Raw genomic sequence first — 16,908 nt, 5'->3', positions numbered from 1 at the left:
TAATTTTGAAAATTTAGATTTGCATCAGTTCTTAGAAAGGACCAGACTGCTAGTCCTCAGGAAGGACAAAATAACATGAATAATCCTGAAATGGAAGTAAAAATTATCTCTGAAATATAAACCTACCTAATCCAAAATTACTAAAATAGAAAATTCCAGGCACATATAAATTCATGGGCAAATATTTATGGAGTATCTCTAAGGAAGAAAGTATTATCTTTATATACAATCTCTCTCAAAAACAGAGGGTAGGAGCACTTTGCAAGTTGTTTATGAGGCCAACATTACATTGATAAGAAAATCAGACAAGAAAAATAAAATACATAACAATATACCTAATGAATCTGTACACAAAAAGCCTCAAAAATTAGCAAAAGGAGTACACAAAATAAAAGGCAAATAATATAAAATGTGTGATTTTCATAATAGGAATTCAATAGTAGTTTAACATTGAAAAATTAATAAATGCTATTCGACATAATAAAGCCTATAAAGAAACACATAACCATTTTTTCATGTAAAACTTTTTTTTAGCTAAAAGCAAAATGATACGGTCATCGTTTGCTTTTGGTAATATGTAATGAAATTGAATTTTGATATGTAGAAACTTGGAAATACTTGTGTTTTTCCTTATTAACAAAGGAAACAACCTCTGAATCACATCTAAAGTTTCCAGTGTCCAGTTCAATTCAGATACCAGAAGAAATCTTCATGGTACAATATTTAAAGTATTCAAATTAGTAGGCTTGTAATTGCCTTATTAAATACTTAAATTACTTTATTCATTGTGTTAGAATTAGAGGAGCAGGATCTATAATTTTAATTTAGACATTATTGATTAGAATAGAATTATACTTTAGTGGCATGTATGTCATTGCTGTTACATATTTATAAGCATACAATTAGAAGAAGAGTCAAATTTATTCTGATGGACCAAAAGTTATATTAGGACAAAAAAAATAGACAATAACATATAAACGTTTTTGTTGACATGAGTAAAACTAATCAAAACTGTACAACTATGGAAGTAAACAATATTTGAAGTACAAGTTTGGATAACCTAATTAAGATATGTTTCAGCAGATATTCAAACAAGCATCAGAAGGTGGTTGATGTAAATATCTTCAGTGGCTTTTGTTTTATTTTGTTTTATTTCATTTGTTTGCTTGTTTTACATTTCATTTGACAAAAATTTAGAAAGTGCGAACACTTTGTGTCATAACTTTGTATCACGTTTTAAAATACATGGCCTTGCACTATGTCATAACTTTGGTTATTTATCTAACACATAATCATTTTAATAGATCTAGAAAACATTTTTTAACAAAATTCAACATCCATTCATAAAAATAAAAGTAAACTAAAAATAGAAGTAAACGTTTATAAACTTTTATGAAACTAATAAAACAATACTTACAGATTAAAAACAAACAATAAATAAATAATTATTTATCAGCTTTGAGTGAATAGACACGTCTATGAGATCATGTCTCTAATATACAAACGTGTATGCAAAACAACAGGTTTATGATGTTGTTCATTGTATTCTTAAAAGCAGGAAGAAGTCTAGAAACAATGCAGATATCTGTTAATACAGAAAATATTAAATTATAAGACACATATACAATTAAATATAATACACTCATTAAATTAATGGGGTAGCCTCATATGACTTGATGTAGAATGATCGTCAACATGTACTATTAAGTGAAAAGGTACTCCAGAAGAGTCTATTTCGATTAATATTTATGCTTTAAAAAGATGGACCATAGAGTTTTAAATTCTTTTTTTTTTTATTTTATTTTCCCACTGTACAGCAAGGGGATCAAGTTATCCTTACATGTATACATTACAATTACATTTTTTTTCCCTAACCCTTTGTTCTGTTGCAACATGAGTATCTAGACATAGTTCTCAATGCTACTCAGCAGGATCTCTTTGTAAATCTATTCTAAGTTGTGTCTGATAAGCCCAAGCTCCCGATCCCTCCCACTCCCTCCCCCTCCCATCAGGCAGCCACAAGTCTCTTCTCCAAGTCCATGATTTTCTTTTCTGAGGAGATGTTCATTTGTGCTGGATATTAGATTCCAGTTATAAGTGATATCATGTGGTATTTGTCTTTGTCTTTCTGGCTCATTTCACTCAGGATGAGATTCTCTAGTTCCATCCATGCTGCTGCAAATGGCATTATGTCGTTCTTTTTTTATGGCTGAGTAGTATTCCATTGTGTATATATACACCACACCTTCCTAATCCAATCCTCTGTGGATGGACATTTGGGTTGTTTCCATTCCCTGGCTATTGTGAATAGTGCTGCAATGAACATGCGGGTGCACGTGTCTCTTTTAAGTAGAGTTTTGTCCGGATAGATGCCCAAGAGTGGGATTGCGGAGTCATATGGAAGTTCTATGTATAGGTTTCTAAGGTATCTCCAAACTGTTCTCCATAGTGGCTGTACCAGTTTACATTCCCACCAACAGTGCAGGAAGGTTCCCTTTTCTCCGCAGCCCCTCCAGCACTTGTTATTTGTGGATTTATTAATGATGGCCATTCTGACTGGTGTGAGGTGGTATCTCATGGTAGTTTTGATTTGCATTTCTCTTATATTCAGCAATGTTGAGCATTTTTTCATGTGTTTGCTGGCCATCTGTATATCTTCCTTGGAGAAATGTCTATTTAGGTCTTTTGCCCATTTTTCCATTGGGTGATTGGCTTTTTTGCTGTTGGGTTGTGTAAAAATGGCCATACTACCCAAAGCAGTCTGCAGATTCAATGCAATACCTATCAAATCACCCATGATGTTTTTCACAGGACTAGAACAAACAATCCAAACATTTATATGGAACAACAAAAGACCCAGAGTCGCCAAAGCAATCTTGAGAAACAAAAACCAAGCAGGAGGCATAACTCTCCCAGACTTCAAGAAATACTACAAAGCCACAGTCATCAAAACAGTGTGGTACTGGTATCAAAACAGACAGACAGACCAATGGAACAGAACAGAGAACCTGGAAATAAACCCTGACACCTATGGTCAATTAATCTTTGACAAGGGAGGCAAGAACATCAAATGGGAAAAAGAAAGTCTATTCAGCAAGCATTGCTGGGAAACCTGGACAGCTGCATGCAAAGCAATGAAACTAGAACACACCCTCACACCATGCACAAACATAAACTCCAAATGGCTGAAAGACTTAAGTATAAGACAGGACACCATCAAACTCCTAGAAGAAAACACAGGCAAAACACTCTCTGACATCAACATCATGAATATTTTCTCAGGTCAGTCTCCTGAAGCAATAGAAATTAGAGCAAAAATAAATCCATGGGACCTCATCAAACTGAAAAGCTTTTGCACAGCAAAGGAAACCAAAAAGAAAACAAAAAGACAACTTTCAGAATGGGAAAAAATAGTTTCAAATGATGCAACCGAGTTTTAAATTCTTTTAAAGATTATTTTATATTTATATTAATATTATATGTGTTTATATGACTGATATGCTTAGTAGCATGTTTAAGAGTAATTTCATCAAATGAGTGAGTAAGTGGTTATTTTTGGTTGTCTTAGCCACAATTATTTGTGTTGAAGTGGGGGATTTTCATTTTCCTATCATCTCAGTCTACCACGTAGGATAGAAGTATGTTTATGAGTTTCAAAAATGTGAAACTTAGCCAGTTTGTCTCTGGCATTAAAGTGAGACAGAGGTCAGGAGGTATAGTAATAGGGAAAAAAATGATTTTTTTTTCCTTTTATTTGTGGTGTCATATTAACAGATAAGTATTTTCTACATCCATTTCATCCTTCACCAGTTGGCTTTTATATCTCCTAATAAAGCATATATCCATCTTTGTATTGCCTTTCTTGAAAAATTAGGATTCTCTATTATGTATGTGTAACACCTATTTATGATTATTGAATTTCTTAGGTGTCAGTGGCCTGAAATTTAACTGGAATTTGGAATAATAACTCCTAGTAATATTTGTGAACCTTGGTTCCCTTGGTTAAGGAGTAGTAGCTTTGAGAATATAGATGTGAAGTCTGTAGTCTTTCTTTCATATCCAGATTGCCATATTTTTCTCATATCCCTCTCAACCTCTCATTTTTTTTTCCTTTGGATTTTATTAATATAATCATCACATAGTGTGTAGAGCTTGGAAATCAAGTTTTTTTTACTCTAGAATGAAGGGAAAGTACAGGAAAGTACACCTCTCATTAGTCCTTCTGTTCAATTACAAGCTTCCAGTTTGATTCTCCATAGTCCTGCAGGCACATAGTCTTGCCTACATCATATTTACCTTTCTTGCACCTAACTGTAATTTATTTTTCATATAGCCCCAAAGTCAATTATAATTTAAAATCACTAATCCACTCAATATTTGTAATCATTATTCTACTTTTTTTTTTTTTTTTTTGCCTTTTTTAGGGCTGCACTGTGGCATATGGATGTTCCCAGGCTAGGGGTTGAATCGTAGTTGTAGATGCCATCCTACACCACAGCCACAGCAACACAGAATCTGAGCCACTACTTCGACCTACTCCACAGCTCAAGGCAATGCTGGATCCTTAACCCACTGAGAGAGGTCAGGGATCGAACCTGCATCCTCTTGGATCCTAGTCAGATTCATTAAGCACTGAGTCATGAAGGGAACTCCTATTCCGCACTCTTAAACACCAAATTTTCTCTGAATTTATACACTAACAATTTTCTATGTAACCAAAATTGTGTTTTTTCATTCTTTATTTCCTTGGGATTCAACATATTTTCAAATACATTGCTCAGTACTAAAGTAACATTTGAAAAAAGCACATTCATTTCATTTTCTTTATTCAACAAATTTATGTTTAAGAGGGAAAATGTTTTTGAAATACTTCCCTAGGTATCTTTTCCCCCAGTAGTCCACATACTTTATTCTTCACATTTGCAACCTCATTGTAGCTAAAGCAATGATTTATCACCCCTGGGAAGGGAAATGTAGGTACTGCCAAGGATGGTGGTTTGCAATCCTAGATGCCCTTTAGAACCTGGGAAGCTTTAAAAAATTGCCAGTGCCTGGGAGCCAATCCAGACTAATTAAACCAGAATTTGGTGGGGGGAATGGGTCCTGGAATGCCTATAAGAGTATTCCAGGCATAATGTTTTTCTCTCTTGCAGCCAAAGTTGAGAACGGTGGGTCCAGTAAGAAATGGATGGCTTGTCAACTTAATGAGTTTCTTATTTCTTGAAATCTTGAATATCCTAACACAAACTTCTGAAATCAGAGAAACTTATCTATTTACCTGTAGTTGGAAGAGATGGAAATTAATTTTATTATTGATGGTATGCTTTTATAATTTAATCCATTAAATATTTATTGATCAAAAAAAGGTATGATTAAAAATCAATTCTGGGAACTATTTGTTTACTTTGGGTCAGAAATGAGTCCAAAGTGGATATCTGAGTCTCTTTTCCAGTGGGAAAGAGATGGTACAGTCAAACTGAATAACTGAGTAGGATTTAATGTAGTGGCTGTATATCATGGTGTGGGAAAGGGTTAGGGAAATCTACCAGGGAAGGTGCAGGATACTAGAGCTGACTGGTAACAGTGGGAGCCATCAGCATTCCTGAGCCTGAAGGTGCTCTTCAAATCGGCTATATTGGGAAGGCTTCCTGACTGATGCAGTGAACCCCTGGAGAATAATGCAGCCTCTTCCGAAAGATACTGGATAATTCTCAGTTAATTTTCATTGTGTTCCTGTCGTATGCAGCCAAGAGTCCTAAGTAGTACAAAAACAGTACCAAAGGTGAGCAGATACAAGTGGCAAAGACTGATAAATGGAGATGGGAGATAGTGGGAAGCCCCAAATTCTGTTTTGGAAAGCCAGTATTCCAGTAGTTTAATAACTACTGCCTTAGTCACTTGAGACTCAGCCTACATGGCTCATCGGGGTGAGAATATCTACCAGCAGCACAGAGAATGTCAGGACATTTTCTTTCCTGTATAGAACTCAACAAAATTTAAGTTCTCTGTGTCATATAAAAATATTGTATTTTAAATTTTTACTGAGAAATTCTTATTATAGTGTAGACACATAAGGATTGGAATGTGTATGTTATACATGTGTACAGAGAATTTTTTCTATTCAATTTTTAAAAGAGTATGATACATGATACAACACATTCTGCTTAAACTTGCATAGAAACATGAATTTCATATAGTTCCTATAAAAATAATTTAATTCTGCATTATGTTCATAAATCATGTCTGGTGTGTATTATATATTAAAATGTAGTGATTCAAAGAACAGAGATATGCATGTTTAAACTTATGATAAAATACTGGGTTATAGATCCTTTTAGAATAGAATAGAGATAGTTCATGGTATCTACTCTTTGAATTGTTTGCCTCTTCAAATTTTTCTGGTTCATAATATTCATTTCAGTTTGTGAAATATTTAATGTCACAAAATGGCACTTGGTTTAGCATGAAAGGGAATCTATAACATAGATTTGAAATCCATGGATCCTTGAGTTTCTGTGCGTGCTTTTAAAATGCTGTGTCAGTTTTCAAAATAAAATTGAATTCACTTTGGTGTAAGACATAGAATTTATATTTTACCATGTTTTGTGAATAATATATTAACTTAAATTTCTATGTGTAATTTTTTGAAATTGTTATTTTTATTGTACAAATAAATGATAATAATGACTGCTAAGAGATAACAGTGGAGAAATATTGTAAGATTAGTTTTAACCTGAATGTAACCAGAACATTTTTATCAGTAAACATTGATAAGAGTTTTTAATTTATTGAAAGCAATGACTAATATATTTCCCATTTCGATGATATGGCATGCATTTGTGGGTTTCCTCCTTTAATAATATATTGAAATAATAATAATATATATATTCTATGAATACATAAATCATAACCTCTTTATCAATTCATATTTACAAATGTTATATCCTTTTGTTGTATTGACTTCATCATTATATAATGACTTTGTCTCTATTACATTGTCTTAAGATGCTGACATCCTTGATGATTGCAATAATTAAATACAAGGAATTAGGTTTAATTAATACAAAACAATTATCAGATTTCAATTATATAGAACATTTTATGATATATCAAAAACATTTTTCTAGTCTCAGAATTTATCATTATAATTATTTAATGTCAATTGTATTCCAGGCACATGTTTGTTGATTCTCAATCTTGGGAAATCTCTGGGTGAAATTCCAAGCTGGCTTCACTCACAGAGGACAAGGAGAGAGCAAAGAAAGAGGCAGACTCCTCTAGATTGGTAAGTAGCAGTTTTCATCAGCACGAGAATGTACATATGAGCCTTGTCTTGGGAAAATGAGTAGCTCTCTGCACCAGCCTGCCAGAAATTTTAAAAGTTTATATAGAGGAATAATGGGGAATTCAGTCACTTATCCAGTCCAGATTGTCTCAGTAATCCCTTACTCTCTCAAGGCTGTGTCCCATATGTGTAGAGAGAGAGAGGGAGAGAGAGAGAGACAGAGAGGCTATATCTCTTTAAAATTTAAATTATAAAATTTTGTCACAGTGAAGTGGTACAACAGTAAATACACATGCTTTTTCTTCTTTAAAACATTTTAAGTATTAGTTTAAACTGCTGGCTAAAAGGTACCATTGTAATCTTCTGGTTAACCATGTAATTTCATAGAATAAATTAATTTACTAGGATAATAGAATCATTACCTAAGATTCTGTGTTAAGACTCTGGACATAGGTACACATGTCAATTTTAGGAAAACAATTGCTAATTGATTATTTTATTTATAAATTCTTAATTAACTGCATGAATATTTTCACACCTAAGATTTAGTGTTATGTTTAATCATGTATGCTTTACTAGTTTTTAACCTTTAGATACAAGTATAATTTATACATGTGTAACCTAATGATTAAAACATTAAGTATAAAACAAGGCAAGTGTTCTATGAAACCAAGTCACTCTTCTACATCTGTCATCTACAAAGGGATCATGTAAAGTCAAACATTTCAAAGGGTTGCTGCAAGTGAAGGGAGTAGGTAGATAACAATAAAGAAGCAAAGACAATGAGTATGATTTATAATGCTGTTGATGAAATGCCAAAAATAAATAAGGCACTAATTTATAGGCAGTTTTAAGTAAACAAGCTGATTTAAATAACTTTGAAAACAGTGGTTTGACTAGAAACCCTAAAGCTAATGATTGGCAAAGAATTGAAAAATAAAAAATGTATTCAATTCTGCCTGTTTTTTAATTGATTGATGTTGAGTTGTATGAACTGTTTATGTATGCTTGATCTTAGCCCCTTATTGGTCACAGCATTTGCAAATATTTTCACCTATTCAGTAGGTTGTTTTTTCATTTTGTCAATAGTTTGCTTTGCTATGGAGAAGCTTTTAAGTTTAATTAGTTCCAATTTGTTTATTTTCACTTCTATTTCCTTTGCTTTAGGAGAAGGATCCAAAAAAAATTGCTATAATTTATGTTGAAAAGTGTTTTGTCTGTTTTCCTATAACTATGTTATAGTTTCTTGTCTTACATTTAGGTCTGTAATCCATTTTGAGTTTATTTTTGTGTATGGTGTTTCAGAATATTCTAATTTCATTATTTTATATGTAGCTGTCCAGTTTTATCAGCACCACTTATTGAAGCAACTATTATTTCTCCATTGTACATTCTTGCCTCCATTGTCATAGATTAGTTGATGACAAGTTTGTGGGTTTATTTATGAACTCTATGCTATTCTATTGATCTATGTGTCTCCTTTTGTGTTTGTACCATACTGTTTTGATTTCTGTAGGTTTGTAGTACAGTCTAAAGTCAGGGAGTATGATTCCTCTGGCTTTATTCTTCTTAAGATTGTTTTGGATATTCAGAGTCTTTTGTTTTTCCATACAAATTTTAAAATTTTGTGCTGTGAAAAATGCCATTAGTATTTTGATAGGGGTTTCATTGAATCTATAGATTGTTTGGGGTAGGATGATCATTTTAACAATATTTTTCCAAAGAGGAAATGAAGATGAATAGAATCTCAACATCACTCATCATCAGAGAAATGCAAATCAAAATCACAATCAGATATTACCTCACACCTGTAAGAATGGATGTCATCAAAAAGAACACAAGTAACAAACGTTGGTGAGGATATGGAGAAAAGGGAACACCTGCATACTATTAGTGGGCATATAAATTGGTGCAGCCACTGTGAAAAACAGTATGGAGGTTTCTTAAAAATCTGAAAATAAAATTACTATATAATCCAGCAATTCCACTCCTGGCTATATAACTGAAAAAAATAAAAACACTAATTTTAGAAGAAACATGCACCCCAGTGTTCACAGCAGCATTATTTATAATTGCCAAGATGTGGAAGCAACTTAAGTGTCCATCAGCATATGAATGGGTAAAGAAATGTAGTATATATCATGGAATATTACTAAGCCATAAAATGAATGAAATTTTGCTGTTTGGAACAATATGGATGGACTTGGAGGACATTAAAAGTCAGACAGAGAAATATTGTATGATAGTACTTATGTGTAGAATCTTAAAAAATACAATAATCTAGTGAATATAACAAAAAAAAGAAACAGACTCACACCTATAAAGAAAAAACTAGTTGTTGGCTAGTGGGAAGAGGGAAGGGACAAGGGGCAATATAGAGGTAAGGGATTCAGAGGTACAAACTATTAGTTATAAAATAAACTACAAGGTATATTGTAACAACATGGGGAATATAGCAAATATTTTATAATGACTATATAATGCTGAATAACCTTTCAAATTATGAATCACTCTGTTGTATACCTGTAACATATAATATGGCTCAGCAACTGTACTTAAATTAAAAGTTATATTGGAGTTCCTGTCATGGCTCAGCAGAAATGAATCTGACTAGTTTCCATTAGGACACAGGTTCAATCCCTGGCTTTGCTCAGTGGGTTAAGGATCCAGCATTGCCATGTGCTGTGGTGTAGCTCACAGACATGGCTCAGATGTGGCATTGTTGTGGCTGTGGTGTAGGCCAGCATCTGCAGCTCTGATTTGTCCCCTAGCCTGGGAATCTCCATATGCTGTGGGTGTGGACCTAAAGAAGACAAAAAAAAAAAAAATTAATTATTTTAGTTTGATAATGGATTGTTTTAAACACATTCCCTTATTATTTCTTTTGACTGCAGTTAGGAAATGAGGGCGGGAAAAGGGTAAAATGAAAGTGATAATGCCTGTATCCTCCACAGAAGGCTCCTTTTGGGTAGTTTCCTCTTGCAGGTTAAGCTTTTTGTAGCTTCTGGCAATTGTTCCCTGCTTTGGGCTGAATTGACCCTCCTCAAAAATTATGTTGAGATCCTAAACCCCAGTACCTCAGAATGTGACTGTATTTGGAGTGAGGGTTTTTAAACAATAAATTGAGATTCAATGAGGCCATTGGGGGGAGTCTTAATCCAGATTAGGATACAGATACACAGGCAAAGGACCATCAATAAGCCAAGGAGAGAAGTCCCATGTTAAATTACCCTGCTGACACCTTGCTCTCTGACTTCTGTTCTCCAGAATCATTAGAAAATAAATACCTGAATATAAGCCCAAGAATGGAATTGCTGGGTTATATGATAGTTCTATGTACAGTTTTCTAAGGTACCTCAATACTGTTCTCGATAGTGGTTGTACCAGTTTACATTCCCACCAATAGGGCAGGAGGGTTCCCTTTTATCCACACCCCCTCCAGCATTTGTTATTTTTGGACTTATTCATGATGGTCATTCTGACTGATGTGAGATGGTATCTCATGGTAGTTTTGATTTGCATTTCTCTAATAATCAGTGATGTTGAGCATTTTTTTCATGTGCTTGTTGGCCATCTGCATATCTTCCTTAGAGAAATGTCTATTCAGGTCTTTTGCCCATTTTTCCATTGGGTGGTTGGCTTTTTTGCTGTTAAGTTGTATAAGTTGTTTGTATATTTTAGAGATTAAGCCCTTTTCAGTTGCATCATTTGAAACTATTTTCTCCCATTTTATAAGTTGTATTTTTTTTTTCTTTTCAGTTTCCTTTGCTGTGCAAAAGCTTGTCGGTTTGATTAGGTCCCATTGGTTTATTTTTGTTCTTATTTCTGTTGCTTCAGGAGACTGACCTGAGAAAATATTCATAAGGTTGTGTCAGAGAATGTTTTGCCTTTGTTCTCTTCCAGAGTTTGATGGTGTCTTGTCTTACATTTAAGCCTTTAAGCCATTTTGAGTTTATTTTCATGCATGGTGTGAGGGTGTGTTCTAGTTTCATTGATTTGCATGCAGCTGTCCAGGTTTTCCAGCAATACTTGATGAAAAGACTGTCTTTTTCCCATTTTATGTTCTTGCCTCCATTGTCAAAGATTAATTGACCACTGGTGTCTCGGTTTATTTCTGGGCTCTCTATTTTGTTCCTTTAGTCCGTATGTCTGTTTTGGGGACCAGTACCACACTGTCTTGATGACTGTGACTTAGTAATATTGCCTGAAGTCTGGGAGAGTTAAGCCTCCTGCTTGGTTTTTGTCCCTCAGAATTGCTTTGGCGATTCTGGGTCTTTTGTTGATCCATATAAATGTTTGGATTGTTTGTTCTAGTTCTGTGAAAAATGTCATGGGTGATTTGATAGGGCTTGTACTGACTCTGTAGATTGCTCTGGGTAGGATGGCCATTTTTACAATATTAATTTTTCCAACCCAGGAGCATGAAAGTGCTTTCTATTTCTTTACATCTTTAATTTCAGAAACATTCCTTGAAAAAGACACATGCATTCACATGTTCATTGCAGCACTATTCACAATAGCCAAGACATGGAAGCAACCCAAATGTCCATTGACAGATGATTGGATTAGGAAGATGTGGTACTATACAATACTACTCAGCCATAAAAAAGAACAAAATAATGCCATTTGCAGAAACATGGATGAAACTAGAGATTCTCATGCGGAGTGAAGTAAGTCAGAAAGAGAAAGAAATGTCATAGGATATCACTTATATCTGGAATCTAATATATGGCACAAATGAACCTTTGCACAGCAGCGAAAATCATTGACTTGGAGAATAGATTTGTGTTTGCCAAGGGGGAGGGGGAGAGAGTGGGATGAATGGGATGCTTGGGCTTAATAGATACAGACTATTGCCTTTGGAATGGATTAGCAATGAGATCCTACTGTGTAGCACTGGGAACTATTTCAGGTCACATAATAATGTGAGACAAAATAATGTGAGACAAAATAATGTATACATGTATGTGTAACTGGGTCATCATGCTGTACAGAACACTGTAAACCAGCTAAAATGGAAAAAAAATCATTATATATATATAAAAAATTAAATTAGTGCAAAACTTGAAAAAAAATGAAAAAGAAAATGAATACCTGTTGTTTAAGCTACTCAATCTGATAATCTCTTAACAGTGGCCCTTGCAAATGAATGCACTCCCACACCTTCCTCTTTTAGCACGAGGTAGACTTGTTGCAGTTGCTAGTTCTGAGATGATTCTAACCATTTCGTCTGATTCCCATATCCTCAAAAAAGTTTTTAAGTTATTTTTAAACACTGAGGTTTTAGTATATTATGTTTCCTACCAGAACTCTGTTGGATGTATTACTCATCACGAACTAAACGAAGTGAAAAATCGGTTTTCCTAGATATTCTCACTAAAGTATATGTCAGTCTCCTGTTTTGAATCACTAACTGGACTTTAAATAAATGTTCGCAATGAGACATAGCTGAAATTTGGAGATAAGTATTCCACTTATGATTATTCTCATGTAGCTTATCGTTTTGGGTAAATTTGAATTTATATTAATATGATTAATTTGTAAGGATACCAAAATGTATATATTTAAGTAACTGGCCTCCTTAAATTATGAAACTCTTGAAAGAGTAAATCAGTATTTCTTTGCCAAATACGTCACCTTCATTTTGAAACTCATTTGGAATCACCATTTCTTGTCATACATAAGATAATTAATCCTATTACTTTGCATTACATCTTGCCTTTGACAAAATTGGTGTAATTCATCTGAATTACTCTTGTTATTTAAAAAATAAATCCTACCATCTTCCAGTGATGATGGGGATTTGTCATCACAGAATACTGAAAATCTTCCAGGAATGTTTAGGTATAAATTTAAAAGAATTGTGCCAAAACTGACTATATTTATAAAAACGATTTTGGATTAAGTGTATTGTACAGTTTGAGGATTATTCCAAAGTACTGCTTACCTGAATCTGTATGTTGAAAGTTAAACTCTGCTAGTTTTTGTTTGTTTATTTTTGGTATCCTCAGAATATATTAGTCTACCTGATATATTTAAGAAAACATTGATTATTAAGTGCTGACAAAGTCTGAGCAAAAAAATAAGTTTATATTCATGAAAAGACAGAAAAACATAATTAATTTTAAATAGATTCCAAATTATGAGGCTTATATTATTGGCTTATTTAGGCAATGTATCATTTATTTATAGATTTCATTTCTTATATTTAGTATATTAGAAAATGTCTAAGAAATCACTATCTTTTTCACATGGCTCTTGCTAAATATTATGGCTATATGGATAGGTCTTTCTAAAATGAAATGATTTAAGTTGATTTACATGCATAGAATATACATTTTTCACATGACTCCAAATTTAGGTGTGACTAAACCCCTTGAATCTTGCATACATATGAATTAGTCATTGCTGCTTAAAATTTTTAGGAAGTTAAAAATTATTTCCAGTCATTTGTGAAAACATTGTCCATCAGGTTGCATTTAGATTGGTACAGAAGATTCTCCAGAGGAACATTTCATGTCTGTCAGTCAGACTAAAATGGCTACATTATATTTCGTATAGAATCAAAATGAAACAATTGCCTGGCTGATTGTAGGACAAATTAGTGAAGCCTCTTACAACATCTGCTGCAAGTTGTTAAGTGTTTGCTGATATGAAGCCTGCCTTCTATTCCCAGCCATCACTCAGAGAAGTCCTGACCAGTTTAAAAATCAGTGTTCATAGAGGCACACAAATCGCCAGATACTAGTGTTATATTTTCAAAAAGCTTTTCTTCATGTATTTCTGAAATTTTTGCAAATAATTAAATATTCATTTTAAGATTCAAAAAATTGGTAAAATTATTCTGAAGATCTTAAGATGACAAACTAAAATTTTTCACCCAACTTCATATGTAAAGGTAATGATGCTATTTTACCAATCAACAGCTTTCTCGATTCCTCTCTTCAAGTCATAGAATTAAAGCACTACTGGAAAATAAGGAGAAAATAGTGAGAACCAAGGCATTATCTTTACTGAAGATTCCACGTGATCAGCTTTGGCAAAAGGGTTAAGAATGACCAGTTGGATTTCAGCCTCCTAACTTCACTTTTAATCCTTTCTGGTCTTTAAATTTAACTCTGTTTTACTGCTGTAGTAATGCTTATTCCATCATCTAGCAGAAACGGACATTTTTAAGGAGGTTATAAAAATCCTCTTTTGGATTTACATGTCCTAATAAACATATATTAATGATAATATATACCTTAGAATGTAGAACTAAATTAGTTATCTATAAAATGTACTTAGAAAAGTGTCAGAGGCATATTAAGACATGCATAAATATTTTCTATCATCATTATTCTCATTATTATTATGAGAAGAGTAATTTGATTCACAAGAGTGAATTATAGACATCTCCTTCGCTTCAAGAATTAAAAAAAATACTCTGAAATATATTCAAAGTAATGCAATAGCTTATTACCCAGGAGTATAACCTGAAATTTGATTCCTGAGTGATCTGAGTCCTTCAGGTTTGACTCTTTTCCTCAGTGGAATCATCAGAGGATGCGCTTGAGAATTCTCTAGATGACTGCTACATTTTCCTCTGGATCTAAGTTATCAGTATCCCTGTTAACATTGGTAGTTAAGATTCATCCCCTTACTCTTGCTGTTTGCCTGCTAGTTCAGTAAAAACCTTATCTTCCTATTAACAATCAATATATGTACACCAATGAAATGTTTCTCACCAGGAGAGCAAAAAGTCTAAGCTAGATAATCCCAGTAGACCAGGTTGGGGGGGGGGGAGCAGATTTTGTTTCCAATGAATCATCAGATGTAATAGTGAAAGATATGATTGTTTTTTCCTTCTCTTTTATTTTTTCTTATGTTTTTTTTTTTTCTTTTTTAAAGCTCTATTTTCTAAGGGAGAGGAACCATCCTCACACATTGTTAGTTTATGCCTAGAGCTACTTAATTAATCTCTCTAAATGTTATCACCTGACTGGCTTCATTACTAAATTTTCAATATGTCACTTCATATTATAAGGACCATTGTTCCAATGTGTGGGGTAATATGATAAGTCCAATGAAGGAGGTGAGTTATTTTTAAAATATATTTATCATATAAATACAAACACATTTGAAGAGTCTGGGAGAGATTATTAATAGGTATTTCACAAAAATTACTCTAATCCAGGACCATTTCAGACAAACCTGGATTTAAAGTCATCCCACCAATGAATGCCAGGAAGGTCAGCCCATCCTATTAAATAAATATCTGTTTGTACATTGATTTTTTTTTGCATAAAATAATTGCCATTACTAGGTTTCTCATGATATAAGATATTAAGCAAGCCCAAATAACACAAATACCCACCTTTTCAAGAGTAAATCTTACTTCTCCAAATATAATCAACCTTCCAAGATGTGTCTGCACAGCAGTATGGACATGCAGAAATCCTTCTTACCTTTATTCCTATTCAGTGGCAGATGGTCAGGTCAGCACACTAAATGTGTTTTTTTTGTGGCTTCAGGATTACTTTGAAGAACAGGAATGTTACTGAAATGATAGGCACCTATTTTTTTTAATCAAATTAATCTCCTACTTTATACCCAAAATAGTTCTTAACGATACACATTACACCTGCTATCCTATGTTTTATAAGGCCTATAAGCAGGAAGATGTAAGGAATTTATGCCATTAAGTCTGATGTAATGTTAGACATTTAAGGCCCTTTTATTCTCATTTGCATCTTAGAACCAAGGGTGACTAAAACCCAATGTGATAGAATGAACTCATATTGTTATCTCTGCCTTTGGCTTCTGGTATTTTGTTAACTATTGGCGTGAGGGGAGAAAACTCCACATTTGACTGTTTTTAAGTGGTATTTAGAAAATTTCAGGGCTCTATTGATTTGCTCAAATAAGGAATACATATTAGGTAGTCTCTGAATATGGAATTTCCAACTCATGAAACAAACGTTTTCCCACTGTCTTTCTCCCAAAATCATCTGACTTCTTTTTGAGAACAATCTGGGAAAACGTATTTATGTCTTTGATGGTGACACTAGTCTCCAAGTGAAATAGTAGTGCCTTTGGTTTATTATTTGGGAAGAAAGATGTTTCAGTTTGGTCCCTCATATTCAAATGATCATATAAGGATTAGAGCTGATATGAGAATTCTGCCAAGTGCTATTACAAATATATGTTTAAAACCAGGAAAATAATTTTAGGTAGATTTAAAAATTCACTAAGAAAAATACTGATCACTTGACAAAATAAGCTCCACTCTGAGCAGTGGCCCCCAGAAGTATTCGATTTGCTCAGAATTCATGAAGAACTCAGAGATAGTTTTGCATATTTTCTGTAATGTTAATGCCTAGTTTTTGTGTTAGTTTCCTAGTACATATTTACTCTATAAAAAATAGCAGTGATCGTATTTGAGGAATCCTAGGAACAAGATTTATGGAACATACTCGCAATGTTTTATGAAATACTTTTCCAGACTTTGCTGCCCAGGGAATCCTGAGGTTCCAATTGAAATCAGAAAGCCCATTTAACTGAAGTATCTCCCTACAGGGAACAATTAATCTACAACCACTTTTTAAAGACCACTGTAGACTCTATTCAGTGAATTTCTTAAT

General features: G+C 33.5%; 1 protein-coding gene across 1 annotated transcript in view; it reads left to right on the top strand.

The window, feature by feature from the left end:
• The window catches only part of LOC146395854 (uncharacterized), a 380,748-nt gene extending 371,157 nt beyond the window's left edge, over positions 1 to 9,591 (top strand). Inside the window, exon 4 of the mRNA XM_084999099.1 lies at positions 7,174 to 9,591. The gene's annotated coding sequence lies outside the window, so the exon portion shown is untranslated. The remainder of the gene's footprint in view (positions 1 to 7,173) is intronic.
• Positions 9,592 to 16,908: the final 7,317 nt, after the last annotated feature.

The sequence above is a fragment of the Sus scrofa genome, chromosome 15 (genome assembly GCF_054392235.1).
Source record: "Sus scrofa isolate SSC_HxYL_T2T_F1_AM1 chromosome 15, Sscrofa_HxYL_maternal_Yorkshire_Landrace_v2.0, whole genome shotgun sequence".
In the NCBI taxonomy this organism is placed as follows: Eukaryota; Metazoa; Chordata; class Mammalia; order Artiodactyla; family Suidae; genus Sus; species Sus scrofa.
Note: the sequence above shows the minus strand (reverse complement) of the source record. Positions and strands in the feature narration are given on the sequence as shown.